Below are 20206 nucleotides of genomic sequence, written 5' to 3' on the forward strand. Positions count from 1 at the left end.
TGAACCATGTTGTGTGAAGCTCTTTGTGAAGATGAGACCAGACAGGAAGCAGAACTGGTTAAAAGACCAAAGAGAATAAAGGGAAAGGGCTGCTAGTGTTTCCAAGCCGTACTGTGTATGGGATACTAGGACTGTGTTCGAGTGGATGTCAGGTGAGTATGGGGTACCAGATTGCATCCTTAGCCTCAGTTTTTCAACCATCTATATATTCATACCTTTTCCCTGTAGATTTCCAGTGGAGCAATCACAGTCCTGCTGCGATTCTGGCTTGGCTATGTGACTGGCTTTAGCCAATGAGGTGTTAGTGGATATGACACAAACTTTGGATAGATCCTAGAGATATTTAGGAAGCAGAATCAATAACTCTTGACCTTGATTGGGATGTGGTAGGTAAGGAAGTAGGAATATCGAATTTGAAGTTTCTAATTTGTAAGAACTGGTGGTGCTATTCATGGAGACAGAGGACTTTGGAGAAAAATGAGTTAGAGAGTTGGATCACAAGTTTAGTTTTAGATATGTGATTTTGTTGTACTTGTGGTATATGGGTAAATGTTAAGTAGACAATTGAACATTTTTTTTTTTTTTTAGCTCAGAGGAGAGGCATGAGCTGGACACATAAATTTTCAAGTCATTAGTACATAGATGGTAGTGGAAGCTCGGAGACAAAGTATGAAGCCAGGAGGAAGGGTTGTAGAGACATCCTTGGGGAATATCAATATTTGAAGTGAGCAAAGGATACCAAGAAGGTAAGAGTAGAACTACACAAATGTAGTGCCATGGAAGACAAGGCTAGGGCAGAGTGGTCCGCTCAATTGAATGCAGCTGAAAAGATCCAAAAACTGAGGAATGACACTGGTCTATTGCATTTAGCATTTAAGCAACAGGGAAGTTATTAATAAATTTGGCAATACTCAACTGGTAAGGGCACAAGTGAGGTTTTAGTGGGCTAATGAGGGAATAGAAGGTAAGAGCATAAAGATGGGGAAGACTAATGAGGAAGGGAATATATTCTCCAAGCATCCACAATTTCTGTTTTGTGCAGAAGCAATGCTGATGTGCGTGGCAGGAGGAAAAAAACTACATGGGCTAAAAAAAATGGTCATGGATAGTTCAGAAAGTAGATATTACCTTTATCAGTGCAACGTGGAGTTAAGTTGCACTGGTTCAGATGTCAAGATTCATGATTTGGATAATGGCTTTGCTCAAAATTACCTATAATTTTATTATGAAAGAAGGATACATAATATTTGTCCTTGTGTAAATAAGGTTAATGGGGTGGTTGCCATATTCAGAAGGAAAAGGTTTTTGGTACATATTTTCGTAAAACCGTTGATCTGTTGATGACCTATCTTTCCCGTTTCTGTTGGATATGAAATTCCATGCAGGAAGAATCCCAACTGTTATTTCATAATTGTATCTCTGGCACCTGGAACAGCATCTGGTACAAGGAAGGCGTTCATTTACTGTTCGTTGAATGAATGAATGCTAGTTCTTTCTTTATTATTCTAGGAGTTGCTATGTACTCAGAAGGAATACAACCATACCTTGGCAACAATACTCAATGCTCCTGACTCCTCTGAAGGTTGAGTCAGTCTTGACATTTTACCAATAAGCCCAAGTCAGGGAGGCTATAGTGTTCTGGAAAACTCGCCATTGAAATGAGCTCAGCATGACTTAGACTGGGCCAGATGGAATTCTGCTTTCCGGAAACCTTGGGTAAATAGCAAGTGAATGGAGTACTGCAAAATGTAATTGTTTGCATTTGCTAGCAAACCTTTGCTATTACCCAGCCATCAAAGGGAGCGTGCTCAGAATGTGAGTGCACAGAACTGAATGGTACCTAAGGAGCCCTGGGAGTTTACAAACCTCTCTCATGATTCCTCCTCAATGCCAGCAAGGATATGAGAGACATTGGGTTTGGCTGTAACAAGTGCTCTCACTTTTTACTTAATCAGAATTTGCATTGTTTTCTCATTACAGTATTAAAATGTGAATTTTGCATCCATGTGCTATGGAAATAACAAAGCCCCAAAACATTTGGTTTTATCCGTAGCACCTTCCGTCTTAGAATCTCCAAGGATCTCATAAGCTGATAATGTTCTTTCCAAATGAGCTATTTTGTAATCACACTCCACATGATTGTTTAAAATGATTATTATTGTTTCACCTTAATATAAAAAGATTTATTTGCCAATAGAAAACTGAGTTTACCCAGGAATGCTTGTGTTAACTGCCTCTTAGCTCATCAAGGTCTGTGGGAATCTGGAGACTGAAATGCAAATGTTAGTTTCTGGTTCTGTACATTCCAAGAAAATTAGGAGCTAAATTTACATATTCATAGACAAATTTTGCAATTCTATCTCAGTGCTCAGGGTGGGGTATGACCTGGGCAAAAGGAGGGAAAGATGAAGCGGATGGAGGGTGCTGTTTGGGGAAGATGTGGGATGGGGGCATAGAGCAAGAACTACAGATGCATTTCTCCCTTTCCCTGTCCTAGGTTTAGGATTAGGATGGGATTTCCAACCCTTTGAAGCTTTCTTTTGTCCAGTGTTGCTGAATTTCCAACACCCTATTCCATATCTGTTGGCTTTTGTTTTGTTTTGTTCTGATTGAGCAGGTGTCATCTTGCTCAAGAGATCATACCAATGACTGATTTTAGTGCCTCTCTTCATCATCTCAATCACTGCCTACTACTCGTTGATACTTTCCTGACAGTATCCAGACTGCTTTTAGGTGAAAAAAAATTGGTTTTATTTGAGTATTGTTGACACACTATGTGACATAAATTTCAAATGTACAACACAGTTATTCGACAGCTCTATACGTTATGCTATTCATCAAAGTGTAGCTACCATCTGTCACCATACAGTCCAGTTACAATGCCACTGACTATACTCCCTATGCTGTGCCTTTCATCACTGTGACTTATTCATTCCATAACTGGAATCTTATATCTCCTACTCCTCTTCAGCCATTTTGCCCGTCCCTCCATCCCCCTCTCCTCTGGCAACCATCAGTCTGTTCTTTGTATTTATAGGTCTGATTCTAGTTTTTAAAAAAGTAGGTGAAAGAAAAAGTAGGTGAACAATTTTATGATGTGATACTTGGAGGTTTCTATTTTATGATCCCTCTGCTTACTTTATACCAAGACTCTACATTTTGTAGGTCAAAATTTTTTACTAACCATGTATGGTTATTTCCCTGTTCTGAACTCACTTCTCTTTTATCACTGAGATGACTAACTCTTCATGTCAGGGTTGGCAAACTTTTTCTATAAAGGAAAGAGTAAATATTTTAGGCTTTGTGGTCCATGAAGTCTCCCTTCGCTATCCCATTGTACTTAGCTATACCACTGTTGTGCAAGTACCAACATATGCAATATGTGAGTGAATGGGTGTGGCTATGTGCCAGTAAAACTTTATTTACAAAAACTGGAATTGGTGGTGGGCTGGATTTGGCCTGTGGGCTATAATCTACAAGGAGCCTGTTTTAAATCACAGTTCCCATGGTTTCTCCATTTTTATAACGTTGGAACAGGCATGCATGGGGCTCCAGTATGCACTCAGAATTATGATGACTCCCAGCTTTGTTATTCTCTCCCTTTCCACATATTCAATAGGGGATCTTGCATTGCTTTTTAGGGTAATAGCATCATCTCAGTAGCCTCATGATCTGGTTCTTTCTAATCTTATTTGATGCTCTTCTCTCCTTTCATACTCTGCTTCGGCTCCCCTGACCTTCTTGCCATTCCCTGAAAATAGCAGATATGCTCCCGCTTGAGACCTTGACTCACTTTTCTCTCTGCTTCTCCTCCAGATAGTTCCAATCTCACTCTGTTTTCTTCACATCCCTAACTCAAAGGTCACCTTCTCAGTGAGACCTATTGTCCTGGTCATTGTCTAGTTAGAAACACAGCAACAACTAGGTTTTTCAAACAGAGACTGTAATAGGAGATTGCTTGCAAATCAAAAGCCTGGAGATACAGAAGGGATAGGTGAGCCTACACAGAGATTCATGGCAGCCGGGGGGCTGGGGGAGAAAAGGGGAAATGGTGTAATCCAGAGCTTGTTCCTGTCCCGCCACAGTGTTGAATGCTTCTGGCTCCACCACCGCCACTGCCTTGCAGCAAGACCAGAGTCTGTACTTCCATTGGTGCTTGGAAGCTAGAAGAGACTGGGTCCTGGTGTTACCACTGCCAGAGCCAGAGCCAGAGCCATTAACTGCTGCACCGCCACTACTCTTGGTATCACTCTGTCTGATCAGGGATCAAAAGCCCTCCCACCCCCCAATTCCACCTTGACAGCTATAGTTACTTAAAGCACCACTAGAAGCAGAAAGAACATTGCTTCTTCCTTCCTTCTGCCTTCCAGTCTCCCATCAGTGCCTCCCATTAGCAGAAGGAGCATTGGCAGAACCTCACTAGTGCCAGCTGCAAAGGGATCTTGGAAATGTAGTTTGCAAGCTTCTAGCCCCCTGCTTTACAGAGCTGACTCTGGAAGGACTAGAATAGAGCAGACAGACATTGGGTCAATAATCAGCATGCCCTAGCTACTCTGTTTAAGGTGACAGCTCTCAACAGCATCCCTTTTCCCTGATTTATTTTTTTCCAAAGCTTGTATCACTACCTAACATACTCCTTATGTATTCACTTCTTTTTCAACTATCTCCCTTCCTAGAATGTAAACTCAATGACAGTAGGGATTTTGTTCATACCTGTAACCCAGTTCCTAGTAGAATATAGAGAACATTAAATAAATATTTGTAGAATGGTTTAGTGAATCCCTTAACAACACCAAGGACTGTTCCTGAAAAGTACTGTGCTTCAGAGCCAGGTTTGACAACTTTGAAGTATCATAGAAAATAAAGGATCAGGGGAAAGTGCTTCTCTCTCTCATTCTTTTTCTCTTCCCTTATATATGCATATTATATTTATATTTTTTTCCTCTAGAAAGCATGCACTCTGAACACTGACCATTTTTATTGGCATTATAAACCTATTCAGAGAAGGGTCCCTACATCCAAATCTGTGCCTTCAGGTATTCTGCAAATGTTACAGTGTCTTCAGACTAGTTTTATGAGTTTGCTAGGACTGCTATAACAAAGTGCCACGAGTTGGGTGGCTTAAATAACAGAAAGTAATTTTCTCACAGTTCTGGAAACTAGAAATCTGAGATCAAGGTGTCAGCAGGAACGGTTCCTTCTGAGAGCCTTGAGAGTAGTATATGTTCCAGGCCTCTCTTTCTGGTTTGTAAATGGCCATCTTCTCTCGTATCTTCATACCATCTTCCTACTATATGTGACTGTGTCCAAAGTTTCTCTTTATATAAGATCACCAGTCATATTAGATTGGAGCTCACCCTAATGACTTCATTTTAATTTAATTACCTCTTTAAAGGTATACTTTAAACTCAAAATCCAGTTACATTTTGAAGTTCTCGGGGTTAGGACTTCAACATATGACTTTTTGTAGAGACACAATTCAACCCAAAACAAGAGTCAAGTCAGGCTCTCCAAGTCTATGTGTTGCAACCTGGGCTTTATCTTTACAGTTTTTGAACAATTGCTTATAGGTTTAAAATTGAAAACCTTTTTTACTTGAGATCTTCTGTGTTTTATTTTCCCAGTTTCCTCACAAATAATTGGAGGAATATGGTAACACCATATATTTTTTTAAGATTTTATTTATTTGAGAGAGAGAGTGAGTGAGAGCGAGTGAGCACAAGCAGGGGGAGGGGCAGAGGGAGAGAGAGAAGCAGACTCCCGGCGGAGCAGGGAGCCCTATGCAGGGCTCAGTCCCAGGACCTTGGGATCATGACCTGAACCGAAGGCAGACACTTAACTAATTGAGCCACCCAGGCACCCCGGTAACACCATACTTACCGTGTTGTTTTCCTGAACCAGGAGACTTCTGTGCACATATTCAAAGGTGGAGGCTGAACAGATGCTTTCTCTACAAACACTGCATAGAGGTGATTGGGTGAATATAAGTACGTGTTAAGAGATTAGACTTAGCAATTGCAACAAAAGTGCCAAGACTGGTAAAGAAAAGGTTCTGTGCTGCTCCTGCACTAACATCCAGTGATGAATGTCTCAGTATAAAGCAGATTGCGTAGCAAGGGACACCTCGGATCACAAGATTACACAGCACCTATTGACTGGTGAGGCCGGCTCTGTGTTTATAAGTCAGTGTTCCGTAGGGAGGACCCTAAGTTGGTAGCTGATGGACTAGCCAGCAGCTCTGATAGGGGAGGGTTCAGCAAGAAAACATACCCTCTTTGACCTTGATGTAAATCGAATCTGTCATGGAACACACAGTTGAGCTCTCATCTTGTCTGTTGGCAGCCTTGTTCTGTGAACAGCCCAACAGATATCTTTCCATTCTTTCCCTGAATATTGAGTGACCTTGGAAATAGCCTAATCTGTCTTGGCAGATTGAAGATAGAGAAAACAAGCAGGAGAGACAGACCTGCTGGTTCCTGCTATTGATCAGTGACTTGAATGAAAGCTCATTATGAACTGGAGAGATGTGTCAGACACGGGTGTCAGGGGTGGAAAAACTCAAAACAGACCCTGGCAGCAGGGAGAAGTGATAAAAACAAAACACACACACACACACACACACACACACACACACACCAGAAACCTTTGTTCCTTCCTTGGGTTAGTTTATTCCTGGTGCTCAGCCATTTCTCTTCAATCATGACACTTTGGAAGCTGCACAAAGAGAGATACCTTTCCTAGAAATTAATCACTTGGTTAGTCTAGTCTTCTCATTTTATACTTGGGTAAACCAAGGCCAAGAGGGATGAAATGATTGTGCAAGATTCCACAGAGAGTTAGCAGCACAGTTGGGACACAGGTCTGACTTAATCCAAATTCAATTTCTTTTGCCACATTTTTCAGCTTCTCTCTGTGCCCAGCACTGTGTCTCAGGGTCCCACCTTTAGACTGTGAAACAGCAAGAGCTTGGCCTTGGGCAGACCAATACAGTTCCAGAAAGAGGGCAGAACTGAGGACAAACAAACATGGGTTTGAGTTCTGACTGACAGTAGACATGTCAATTTGGGCATCCCATTTGACCTCCCCAGGCCTTACTTTCCTCATTTTTAAAAAGGGATATATGAATGCTTGCTCTCCTTGCTCATCTGGGAGGATGTGAGATGAAAATCAGTACGTGGACACAGTTGTGGGCCCTAGCTACAATGAGTGTTCTCCCGGAGGGGTAATCTCTTACTCTGTTCATATCTAATAATGCTGCAGCCAGAAATAGTTAATCAGATTGTCCCAGCAAGCCTGGGGGGCCAGAACCAGAGCTGTGCATTGTGATTAGAAGGAGGAGTGGTGTATTAGTCAGGGTTCTCCAGAGAAACAGATCCAATAGGGTGTGTGTGTGTGTGTGTGTGTGTGTGTGTGTGTGTGTGTGTGTGTACGGAGAGATAGAAAGAGAGGGAGGGAGGGAAGGAGGGAGATACTGAGATTGGGAGATAGAGCTTTAATTTGAGGAATTGGCTCACATGATTTTGGGGGCACAGTCCCAAATTGGCAGGCCAGACCAGGCCAGCAGGCAGCCCAGGAAAGAGTCGATATTAAAGCTTGGGTCCAAAGGCAGTCTAAAAAACAGAAACCCTTTGTCCTTGTGGAATCTGTCTTTTCTCTTCAGGTTTTTGATTGGATGAGACCCACTTAAATTATGGAGGGTAACTGCTTTACTTAGAGTCTACTGATTTCAATGTTATTGCACTAAAAAAAATTCTTCACAGTAACATCTAGACTGGTGTTTGACCTAAAACTGAGCACCAAAGGACCAGCCAAGTTGACGCATGAAATCAACCATCACAAGTGGTAGGGATTTATAAAATCTGGAACATTTGGGGGATGGAGGTTGGGCCTCCCTGAATGGAAGGTAGTGTAGAAGTTCAGAGGGACTCAGGTGCAAAATATCAGACCTGCCCTAAAGCACCCGTTTTCTGAGAACCAGACTTGTCTTACAGTGTTGCGAGAAGCCAGAGTTCTCGCTTCTTCCCACCTTTGATCAGAGAAAACATAAAGGAGAGAGAGAGAGGGAGATGGCGCCCCCTTGCTGTCTCTGTTCGTCTCCATTAGCTTCCATCCTTAACCAGTTCAGGTTCCCTTTTCCCACTGCCCCCACTCTCTACCCCACCAAAACCAACTTGCCAAAGGACTGTACCATTGTCGAAAACTCTCTCTGTCTGCAGGAAGAAGGCAGGCTGATGACCTGAATGTTCCCATGTGGAGGAAATCTGACCACAGCTTAGGTAATGGCAGGTATACAGAGAGAAAATCTGAAATATATATCTAGAGGTGCAAGACCCTGCCTAAAGAGTGTCATGTACTCCATGTGCCATCAGTGTATCCTGCAAAATGTCACTTCCTTTAAAGGTCACAAGCTCTATCGATTCCTGATTCTCTTTCTGTGTAGCAGATTCCAAACAATTGCTTACATGATAGATTAGATGAATGGATGGTTTAAGACGGTCTGGCATTCTTATCAAAATGGAGAGGAAAGGGAATTTTCTTTAAGAATGCCACACTGCATAAGCTATCAGTGATAATTCTGTGTATTATGTATTGCCTACTAATTATAGTTTTGCATGCTCCTGTCCGCCTCCTTCCCTCCCTCTGAACAGCCTCTTTTCCCCTTTCTTCCTTTCCCTTTTGCTACCTTTCTCCTCTCCCTTTCTTTCTTTCTTTCTTTCTTTCTTTCTTTCTTTCTTTCTTTCTTTCTCCTTCCTTTCTCCTCCCTTTCTTCCTCTGTAAATGCACATTGAGTGCCTACTGTGTGCCAGGCTGCTGTGCAATGTAATGGTATAATAACAGTAAACAATAAACATAGACTCATTATCATAGAGCTTATATTTTAGGGGAGGGGTGGCAGAGACAGACGTTCAGCACAAATACCATAAATAATAAGTGCTATGAAAGAAAGGTATTGGGGGCATGAGAGCCTGTATCAGCAGGACTTGATCTAGTTCATGCTGTAGAGTGCTAAAGACGGAAAATTCTTAGAACTGAGAGAATCAGGAGTAGAAAAGTTTATTGGGTGAAAAGAAGGGATAGAACATTCCAGAAAAGGGAAAAGTATTTGCCAGGGTCCTGCTGTGGGAGGGAGTTATCTCATATTTGGAACAGGGGGAAAACCAAAGAGGAGGTGGACGTGGTAGGGGGCGCTGGAGATGGGTGCAGAGGTGGGCAGGGGCTTCCCTAACAGGTTTGAGCTCTGACCTGGGAGGTTAGCATCGACAAGGCCACCAGCCTGGCATGTGAAGAACAGATGGTAGGTGTTGGGGAGGACATCACCAGAGCTTTAAGAAGCCCAGGTGAGACATGATGGCTTTGACTCAGGTGATTTCCATGAGGAAGGAGGCAAATATTTGGAATGCAGAGAGATTCAGGAAATAAAAGAAGCTGAACTATTTGACAAGCTTTATGACCTTGCATAAAGAAGTCAGTTAACTACCTTGACCTCAGACTCCTTATGAGCAAAGTGGGCTATTATTACCTGCCCTACTTTCTTTGTTCCCAATGAGTCTTTGGATATCTACCAGATATAATTCACCCTGCCATGAACCATGGATATGAACCACAAGTGACCCCTGTTCCCAAGGGACTCACAATCTATGGGGGAGCAGACAATATCATACTTTATGACAGTTGCATAATCCAGGTGAGTGGGGGGATTGAAGAGAGCCAGAGAAGGGCCCCTAATTGTCTCTGGGAGGCCAGAGAGGACTTTCAGGAGGAGGCAATATATCAGCCAACCATGAAAGGATGAGTAGGAGTTTGCCGGTGAGGCAGCTATGGAGGATTGAGTAAGGGGCATCAAGAAGAAATGATGTAATACTTCATAGCAGCAGTTCTTACCAGGGGTAATTTGCCCCTCAAAATGTCTGGAGACACATGATTAGCACAACCAGGCTGGGGGTTACTGGTAGATAGTGGTTAGAGGCCAGGGATGCCGTTAAACATCCTACAATTCACAGGCCAGTCTTCTACCACAAAGAAGTATCTAAACCCAAATGTCAGCTGTGCTGAGGTTCAGAAATGCTGCCTTTTAGGATAATTGATGGAATAATACATGTGAAAAGTGTTCGCAAATTATGAAGTTCTGTACGTGGGTAAAGTCTTCAGGTTTTCTAATCCTTGATGACGTTGTTATGAGATACGGCTAAGGAGTCAAAATGACTGTTCCTAACGCACACGAACATATACTCGTACTCTGTCGTAGTACCCCGTATGTCTGCTGAGAAGCAGGGAGAACAAAAATGGGAGGACAAAGTAATAAAAGTGTAGGCAAATGCAGTCCCTGTAGGGGGGGATGTGGAGCTGGATGCTGGAATGGCCGGCCTTCTAAACTGTGTGAGTTGACAGGCTCGTTTTGACAGATAATCCCATGTGTTTGCATGTGGAGGCAGATCAGTGGTACCCATGACTCTGCTCTCATTTCTGAGCATCAAATCCTGAAGCAAAATGAAGCCCAGAATGACCTAAAATGGGGCATAATCGTTGGATGCTTTTGTTTCTTCTTCCCTCTTCTGAGGAAGATCTGAGTCCACTGGCCTTAGGCAGAGCTCACTTCATCCAAACGCAGCTTCTTGAAAAGTGGGGAGTGACGAGAGGTTAAGAGCATGCTGTCTCATCAGGAATACTATTGAGTTGCAGGACTCTTTAGATTTTGGACAGGGCTAGAATTTTTTTTTTGTGGGGGAGGGGTAGAATGCAATAATAATATCAACACACTTAAAAAAACCAACACAAACCAATTTTGTGAGACCAAGTAATGGAATGTCACATGTAACCCGAATATTCTCTGGTACTGTGAAATCATAGTTCTCAAATCTGGAACTCTCAAGATTAAGGAAGAATGTGCTTCTGACGGTCCGAAATGAAATTTACCTTGCTTTATGGGACTCCTTGCTTTGCTCTCTGTGATTTCTTTGTTGATATTTCAAACCCATCATCAGTCACTTGTTTCATCACCCACCATTGTTTCTGGTGCAACGAAGGTGACAATGGCTCTGAATAATCGTTGATAGGCATATCAGTAGATGGCATTCTTGTGCTGTTTTGTATCTATTCCTGTGGATTATTTCTGCATGCCTTATAGTAATCCCCCTATTCTTAAAATCCGTTAATGACCCTGCATTTCCTACTTAATGAAGTACAAACTCCTTAGCTTGTGTTAAAGCAACAGAATCTGCCTGCCTCAAGCAAATGGGGTAGCTCAGTAAATCAAAGGAAGAGACCTGGGGAATGAGACCATCCTGGGAATGATAGGACACAGGGATGCCCCCAGAGGTCTCAGAGGCTAGAGTGCATGACCTGCTTTCTAGAAAACTGCCAGAGAATGACTCAGGTTCAACCACTCTTGGTGACTGGTGTTTGAAGAACACTCATATTCCCAAAAGAGAGAATATGATCAGTCCAGCTTGAGTCAAGTGGTCTGCTTTCCATCTTGGACCAATCACTGTGGCCTGGGGGAGGTACTAGACTTGGCCTAATTTGGGTCGTATGGATGTGCTGGCATCTGTTACCAGCTCCAGAGAGAGATGCTGGGGAGACACAAGCAAGCCTCTACAAACCCATGCCTAGTGTTCTCCACAGCTTACGCAGACAACCTATTTGAGTGATAGATATACACCCAGTACATGCACTCTGTTCTTTATCAAAACTGAACTCTGATTTGGGATATATTTCACGTATTTTATAATTTCCCTACTCCACACCTTTGTTCATAATGTTTACATTTCTCCACAACTTGGTTCCTCCCCGAAGCCTCAAGGTCAAGTGCTGCCTTTCTCTAACATTTTACAGATTCCAGTTGCAGGGCGTTGGTTTCTCCACATTTTGGATTCCAGTAGCACTTTGTTTCTTGACACTCTGGGTGTGGGTGTGAGACATGAGGTGGGGACAGAGAGCCAGAGTGTGGTAGAAAAGGCAGGATGGGGGAGGATGGATGGTGAACGGTCCTTTGGACAGTGTAGCCGCTGAGGGGCTTGGGTCAGGATGGCAGTGGAGAGGAGAGGTCTAAGTGGAAGAGAAGGCAGTGTAGATGAGGAATTAAGTGGTGAAGTGTAGAAGGCAGTGTAGATGAGGGTCAAACAGGCCTGGATTTGGAAGCTGATTTCCACTTTCTGACTATGTGACATTGGCTTTATCTTCATGTCTCCTCCCTGTGTCTCATTTCCTTATCTATTAAGTAGGAATCATGATGTTTACCTCATCATTTATATATTTGTAAGGATGGAGCACAGTAATTAAGGTATAGCATGGAAATCAGAAATTAAAGGCTTTGATTTCTTACACCATAGTTGTTAAAATGTAAATTATAATTATAAAAAATAATTCAAAACTTTCATAAAATCTAAAAGATGCCAGGCTAACTTTTGTCTTTCTCACTAAAAATAAAGAGGAAAATGTTGGGGAATATTCATCCTTAAGTATTGGAAAAAAAAAAAAGACCAGGTGGGGCAAAACCTTTGAAGAATACTCATTTTCTTATGTTAAACACAATATTTTCTCCGTAATTTCAATGAGTTCATGAGATAAAGCAAACCCTAAAGTATCAGTTTCACCACTTAAATGTGTAAATTGCTTGGAAACTTTGCTTACTTAAAATTATAAAATGTATTTATGATAGGAACCTGATTTGTTCACCTAAGCTATAAAATGAACTTACTGGTCTTATTTTAATTTAGCTCACTGTTACAGATATCACATGGATATTGTCGCTCAGAAAAAAGGCAAAGAGAATAAATCCTCAAGCCACTAGGTCCAGTTTTTCTTTTGTAATGATAAGTAATGATAAATGAATAAAGAAGTGCCTTTAGCAAATTCATATCAAAATACGACATGTATTAGTCTGCTGAGGCTGCCATAAAAAACATCATGGATTGGGTGGCTTGAATAGCAGACGTTTATTTTCTCATAGTTCTGGAGGCTTTATGAGATCAGGTTTTCTTTTCTTTCCTTTCATTTTTTTTTAAAGTATTTATTTATTTGTCAGAGAGAGAGAGAACAAGAGAGAGAAAGAACAAGAGAGAGAGAGAACAAACGGGGAGTGGCAGGCAGAGGGAAAAGCGGGCTTCCCGCTGAGCCGGAGCCCAGTGCAGGGCTCCATCCCAGGACCCTGGGATCATGACCTGAGCCAAAGGCAGACACTTAACCGACTGAGCTACCCAGGTGCCCCTAAGATCAGGTTTGCAACGGGGTTTGGATTCTGGGGAGAACCTTCTTCCTGGCTTGCAGATAGCACCCTTCGTGCTGTGTGCTTACATGGCAGAGAGTGAGAAGGAGTAATCAGGTGTTTTTTAAAAGGATACCAATCCTATTGGATCAGGGCCCCACTTGGGTGACCTGATTTACCCTTACTTACTTCTTCAGGGGCCCCATCTCCAAATATAACCACATGGGAGATGAGGGCTTCAATATATGAATTTTGTGGGGGACACAGGTTCTATCCATGACAAAGGACAAAACCTCATTTGTTCACAGTAGTAAATGTTAAATGCAGATTGGCCGTGAGCATTGCAGAGCAGTGGATGTTCAGGTGCAAGTCTTCCTGATCTGTAAAGGGGTGGTGAGGGTCCAGGTAATCAGTCCCATCTCTGGATCTTCAGGTTTCCACTGAATGTTACTTCCTTGATTGAACCTGGCTCCTCTGTTCACTTTCACAGGACTCTGAACCTCACCTCCATTGCATTGATCTCTGTAATTACTTAATGGTTAATGTCCTTCACTGTTAGACTCTAAGTCTGATTTCCAGGTGTGGAATACAGAATCAGTCTGGTATCTCAATGATATTTTAGTCCTGGGCACCTGTTTGTGAAATGAATAATGCTCAAAATCCAGATGCTAGCCCATTTTAGGGAGCTAACAGGGAACTTGCTGAACATCAGCATGGGGGATGTGCCCTGACAGAGCAGAGGCTTTAATCTTAGTAGATTATTTGAGAGCTAAACAGGAAAAGCAAAGCCAAAACCCAAGTGAACACATTAGGGCAACGTGATTGGTGTGCAAATGCATGCTGAGGCCTGAGGGAAGCTTAAAGGTTTTTGTCCACCAGACTAACTTCAGGTAGCACCTAGAAGAGTGGCTGAGGTCATGGACAATCTATTTCCCTGGTGAGGATGGTGGCTTCAGTGCCAGATGGGGCCAACTGGCTGAGGGGAGGGCGTTTGGTTTTCCAGCTGGGGAGAGCTGATTTGGATGGTATGTACCTCTTATGTCACAAAACTCCTGTACTTTGGGTTGTGTTTGCTTGTGTCTTTGCTTATCACCCTCGTAGTTGAAAACTCACCCTTTTGATCCCTGCTGCAAATGCTGAGCACATGGACTCAGCAAATGTTTGCTGAATCAGATGGACTTGATGAGCTGGCTTTGATAAGACAGTGAAAGCTTCCCCAGGATTACAAATCAGCAAGAGGTGAATGTCTTCCTAAAATCTCTCAATTGGATCCATTTCCTCTTTTATAGTCCTCCCATCTTGGGATACATCTTCTGCCAGAAAGAAGCATAGAACCCCACATCTAGACCTTGAGAAGAAGGAATATAACACAACATTGGTGATCGGATGTCATTGTGCCATCAGGACAATCTGAAGAACTGGTAAACATACAGATTCCGGGGTCCCACCCTCAGGGAATCTTATTCCGTTAACTTGGAGTGGAGCCCAGGTGAGTGCCTTGTTTTCCATAAGCTCTCAGGTGATATGAGCCAAGTGGTCCATGAACTATACCTAGAAGAGTTAGTACACGTCTCCTGAGGATCCTGGTGAAGTGTAGGCTTGCTTTCATTAGATCTTGGGGAGGGAGGCTGACATCCTGGGTTTCTAACAAGCTTCCTGAAGTCAATTTCTGCTGGTCTATGAACCACACTCTGAGTGTCAAGGGCAGAAAAGTCACGAATGTGACAGTTGAGTTTGGGCTCCGGAGTCCGTCACAGTTTGAGTCTAACTTGACCACTTTCATTTGACAGCCTCTCCCAGTCTCCAGATCCTCGTGTCTCAAAGGAGAATAGGTACAGGGATTAAATGTGACAATAATATACATAAAACATTCATTATATTGCTTGACATGCCATTAGTTCTCCATGAATGTATGCTAGCCCATTATGTTGTTATTAATAATAAATCCTGCTAATTCAGTGCAAATTAGTCAGAGACGTTTGTTTTATAATCTGTCATTTTTTTCCGCTCATTTCATTTCTATGAGAATCGAGACCATGTTTCCATTCCTACTGTACACCACATCTGGAAAATAGCAAACATGGGCCAGTCCCCTACCAGATACCCAGTACATAACACATTCTTAATAAGATGTCACATTGATGAACATCCAAACATCTGGATGAGGAGCTAACTTATCTTGCTCCAGATGTTGGCTATTATGTTTGCAGAGCCAGTGCACCCAGCACTGGGTCGATGTGATTCAAAACTGAGAGGCTCCCCAGTGAAAATTTCAGCCCAGATAGGCTGTTTGACATCTTGGGAAACAGCAGCCCACAGATTGGCTCAATTGCTGGTCTTCAGCTTCTCACTATGTGCATTCTTAGTGATGTAGTAGCCTGTTGTTCTGTCCTGAGTTTGTTTAGAGCATGTTTAAAGGTTTTTCTTGGAAAAAGCAAAGGTCCTGAGGGCAGGGTAATGTCTACTCCATAGGCAAATGTTACAGCATAACAGGTAAGCTCTCAGGCTTTGCCTTCACACCGATCTAGGTTCAAACCTTGGCTCTGCCACTTTATGCCTATCTGGCTCGGGTTCGTGTGCCTAATCTCTCTGAGTCCCATTTCCCTTAGAGCAGCACTGCTGGGATTTTACTTACCAACTGTCAGTGACCTTAATGTCATGTGCCTTGTTCTTCTAGGTGAAGCCAGAGTCAGGTACTGGTCACTGCAAGTGAACTGTGATGGTTTGAGCCATAATCCCATGTTTGGGGACACGTCTGGTTCACAATATAAATACACATTTAAATTTAATTTTCACTATAGACGGCCAATGTCAGAGTGAAAAGAATTTCTGATGATTTTTATTTTCTTTTAAGACTATGGGGTACTGTGAGTGCTCTTTGGGAAGAAAGGGTGAAGGTTTTGTACATGATGGAGCATAATACAGCTCTCAAATGCAAGAAAAACTAAGGTCCCTTTCACATATGCTGTTATATTTAACCACTGGTGTTCTCCCTCTGGTTTTCAGATGAGAAGCTGAAGGACAGCAAAGATGTTCTCCAAGGTAATGGGTGGCACTGTGGGAATTCAAATCCATTTAATCTGATCCCAAAAAACATGCCTTGAAATAGCCCATTTCCAGACCACACAGTTCTTTCTCACAAGATGATAATTTTTTAAACTAATAAAAGAGTCAGTGACTCCAGTTAATTCCACAAGGAGGAATTTATCTTTCTGCCTTCAGTAACTGGATGAATTAGAAGTTTCATGTGAAAAATGATATTTGTGTTATAATGTATGTACATAACATTGGCATTACAATCAATGTTTAATTACAATTAATGTCTATTGTCCCGATTATTTTGCAAACACCCTCATCTACATGAAAAGCCTTTGTGATTCTAACAGTAAGAGCCAGTTTTCATGATTTACAATCCCCAAATGGTGTATCTGATGAACCAATCAAAAAGCACAACTAGAAACTAAGTGTTTAGCTTATAAGGTATAGGGCCAGCAGAAATCCCAGCAGAAGCTGCCTCTGAATCCCATACAAAGCACACCTTGATTGATTAATTGATTGATTCATTCATACACATTCATTTTTTCTCTCTCTTTTGACAGATCTCATTTTCATTTTTTGCATCTTCCATAAATATCTTCAGCTTGAATGAATGGATGATTAATTACCTCATTCCAGACTTAGGAAACTTACATTTTTACAGCTCTGTGGCTGTTTTTTGCTCCTGTATAGCACATAGCTGGTCACACTGACTGCAAGCTTGTGGGTGCCATGGAATGGGATTCAATTTAGTGAATACTCATTGGAGCTTCTACTTTGTGTTGGGGCCATACTGATACTGGAAATATAAGGATGAGTAAGATGATGGTGAAAATCATGATACGTCTGTTATGGACTGAACTGTGTTCCCCCTGAATTCATATGTTGAAGCCCTAACCCCCGCTGTGACTGTATTTGGAGATGGGCCTTTAAGGAGGCAATTAAGATTAAGTGAAGTCATATGGGTGGGCCCTAATCCAATAGGACTGGTGTCCTTATAACAAGAGGAAGAGCTAGCTACCAGAGAGTTCTCTTCCCCTACACACACAGAAGAAAGGCCATATGAAGACATGGCAAAAGGTGCTGTCTGCAAGCCAGGAAGATCATTTTCACCAGAAACCAACTGCTGGCACCTTGATCTTGGACTTCCAGTCTCTAGAACTGTGAAAAAAAAAAATCTGTTGTTTAAGCCACCCACTCTGTGTCATTCTGTCGTGGCATTCCAAGCTGACCAGAAGAGAAGTGAAACAGCTAACTTATTTTGAGAGAGCACTCTTGGTGAGCCACGGAGCTGGACACTGGGCATCATAGAGACAAATAAGCCGTGGTCCTTGCCCCTGGTGAACACACCAGACACCCAAGTTGGTGAGTACATGTATATGTTCACATCTCAGAGGGCAGAGCAAGGGCAGCTAGCTACAGAGAAGAGTTGGGTGAAATTCACACAGGTGAATCTGGTGCGGGGGGCGGGGGGTATGGTCAGAGGGGAAGAGGATAAAGACCTCTCCCCCGTCCATTGTTCAAAGTTCACTCATGATCTTGTCTGCCTGATCTTGTGTGTTTAACCTCTTTCCTGGTTGTGTTCTTCCTAGTCAAGTTCTGCTTTAATAGAATCCCTTTAAGGGGCTTCATGATGGCAAGGAGTCTGAAAGTTAAATTGCAGCAATCTAGAGCATCTTCTTTGCATAGACTTTTTCTAAAAAGTTTGAGTCTCCTATTAGAGTTTTTCTGAGGTGTATGCTAGGAGAATAAGATTCACTCCTTTCCTCCTTGCCTGAGCAGAAAGGTGACTCGTCTGTTCTTGGTGTTTGGCATGGACTATAGGATGGAGCTATGGTAGGCTGAAAACAAGGTTTCCCTGTGGATGACTTCCTTTGTGATCCAAGCCCCCCGAGTCCTCTAGATCTGTGTGTCTGGGTACACAGGGACACTGTGTAACATATGTCCAGGAAGTGGGCCTTTAGAATCAGGCTCTGATGAAGAGTCTTGCCTCCTCCACTCAGCAGCTGTGTGGCTCCAGGCAAATTGTTGCATCTCTTAGAGACCCAGTGCACTCATTCAGAAGGGAGAACAGTGGTACCCAGGATGAAGTCAGTGCTGCACTTCTGTAAAACACTGGGCATAAAACCTGGCACATGGTAGAGGCTCAATATATATTTTTATTGTTTTGCAATTTGGAGAAGACTGGCAGAAATGTAGTTGTGGGGCACCTGGGTGGCTCAGTCGTTAAGCGTCTGCCTTTGGCTCAGGGCATGATCCTGGAGCTCTGGGATCGAGCCCCACGTCAGGCTCTTCTGCTGGGAGCCTGCTTCTTTCTCTCCCACTCCTCCTGCTTGTGTTCCCTCTCTCCCTGGCTGTCTCTCTGTCTGTCGAATGAACAAATAAAATCTTTAAAAAAAAAAAAAAAAGAAATGTAGTTGTTACTATTATGCAACCATTGTGACCCAGGGTCTACATTATGTCAGTTTACCAATCAATTGAAGTTAACGTGTCCATTTCACGTGGTTTTTACAAAGACAACATGCAGTAACACAGACCTATATCTGAATTATAGTAGGTACTCAGTAAATGTCAGTTTTCAATTCCTTCTCAGCAAGAGCAGATATTGTTTACACCTTTGCTGCATGGGTGAACAGTTACTCTTCCTGACTCCTGCTCACACCAATGGTTATTTGTGATTCCATGCATTAACCTCTTAAAATGGGTAGGAGGAGTCTGCATTATCAAAACTTTTAAATGTGAAACCTGTGAGTGGTATTTGGAGATTGAATTTTAAATATTACTAACATTCCAATTACTTCCAAGTCAAAGGTGACACTGCTGAAAATGCAGTCAACCCAGGTTTCTGGTTTAATTCCTTAGTTCAGTGTAGAGACCTGAAATCTCCTGGTATCCTCTATTGAAATAATTGAGGTTAAGGACTAGCAGGTGTACAAGCTAAGGCACCTGCCCTCAAAGCATCCGCAGTCTATTCGCAGTAGGCATGTAAAAAGCCTTAAATAAACTGAAATAGAAAGGTTGGGCTGTGTGGCTTAGTCATTCAGTTTTTGTAAACAGTAACTACTCTGCCTGGTGAATTCCCGTTCATCTTTCAGACATCAGTCCAGAACATCAGTTCTTCCTGGGAGTCTTCATGGGCCAACTTCCCCATGTCCCCTACATACATTCTCTCTCTCTCTCTCTCTCTCGAAGAATCTTGTAGTTCCTTTTACTGCTGGTCTATGTTTACTGCTCACCATTGCATCCTTAGTGCCAGATAGCTTGGCACATAGCAAGTGTTGAATACAGGCCAGTTAATTTGACTGGCTGCATATAATAGAATGGGGTGTTGCTTTATTTTAGGTGACGAAACTGATTTCTTGAGAGAAGGAAATTTGTAGCAGTAAAGACTAGACTTAGGGATTCCGATCATTAGTGTTGTCACTGCTTATGACTCCGTCACCTTCTCACAGTTGGTTCTTCAGACCTGAATAGTGACTTCTTCAGGATCTAGAAAGGTTTGGTATGAGAAGGCATGCTCCTACCTCCCAGTTCCAAGAACTGACTAAATGGCAAAGCTCATGAATTCCAGTAGGGGGAGCTCCCTCATTTAGAAGTCCTATTGATCCATGTTAAAAACCTTGGGTGAGTTTTTCAATTTAAGCCACTCTCAGTAAGAATTCCCTCAAGACAGGATTGTTAGCTTGATTCTTTATGTCCCCTTTCCTCTCCTCTTTCAGATGTATTTATTGAGCACCTATGTGCCAGGTACTGAGGCTATAGAGCTGAATAAGACAAGCATATGACCTTCCCTTTTTCTACTGCAGCCATGCTTGATTACCTCCATAAGCCAGGAAGCTCCTTGCTCCTTGAGGAGTCTCCTTTCTCTATGGGCAGCTCTGACTGTTCATATGTTTTTTGCATTGAGTCAGAAACTATTCCCTGCTACCTTCTTTCCTTGACTCCCATTTGTGCGTCAGCGTAGTA

At 42.5% G+C, this 20206-nt stretch overlaps 1 long non-coding RNA gene across 1 annotated transcript in view; it reads left to right on the forward strand.

Moving 5' to 3' along the window:
- The window catches only part of LOC123799173 (uncharacterized), a 318345-nt gene that overhangs the window by 171385 nt on the left and 126754 nt on the right, over positions 1-20206 (forward strand). The window contains exons 3-5 of the long non-coding RNA XR_006781521.2: positions 14494-14693; positions 16211-16246; positions 16804-17605. This is a non-coding gene — a long non-coding RNA (uncharacterized LOC123799173). The remainder of the gene's footprint in view (positions 1-14493; positions 14694-16210; positions 16247-16803; positions 17606-20206) is intronic.

The sequence above is a fragment of the Ursus americanus genome, chromosome 14, assembly GCF_024610735.1.
Source record: "Ursus americanus isolate L20-20 chromosome 14, mUrsAme1.1.p, whole genome shotgun sequence".
Taxonomy (NCBI): Eukaryota; Metazoa; Chordata; class Mammalia; order Carnivora; family Ursidae; genus Ursus; species Ursus americanus.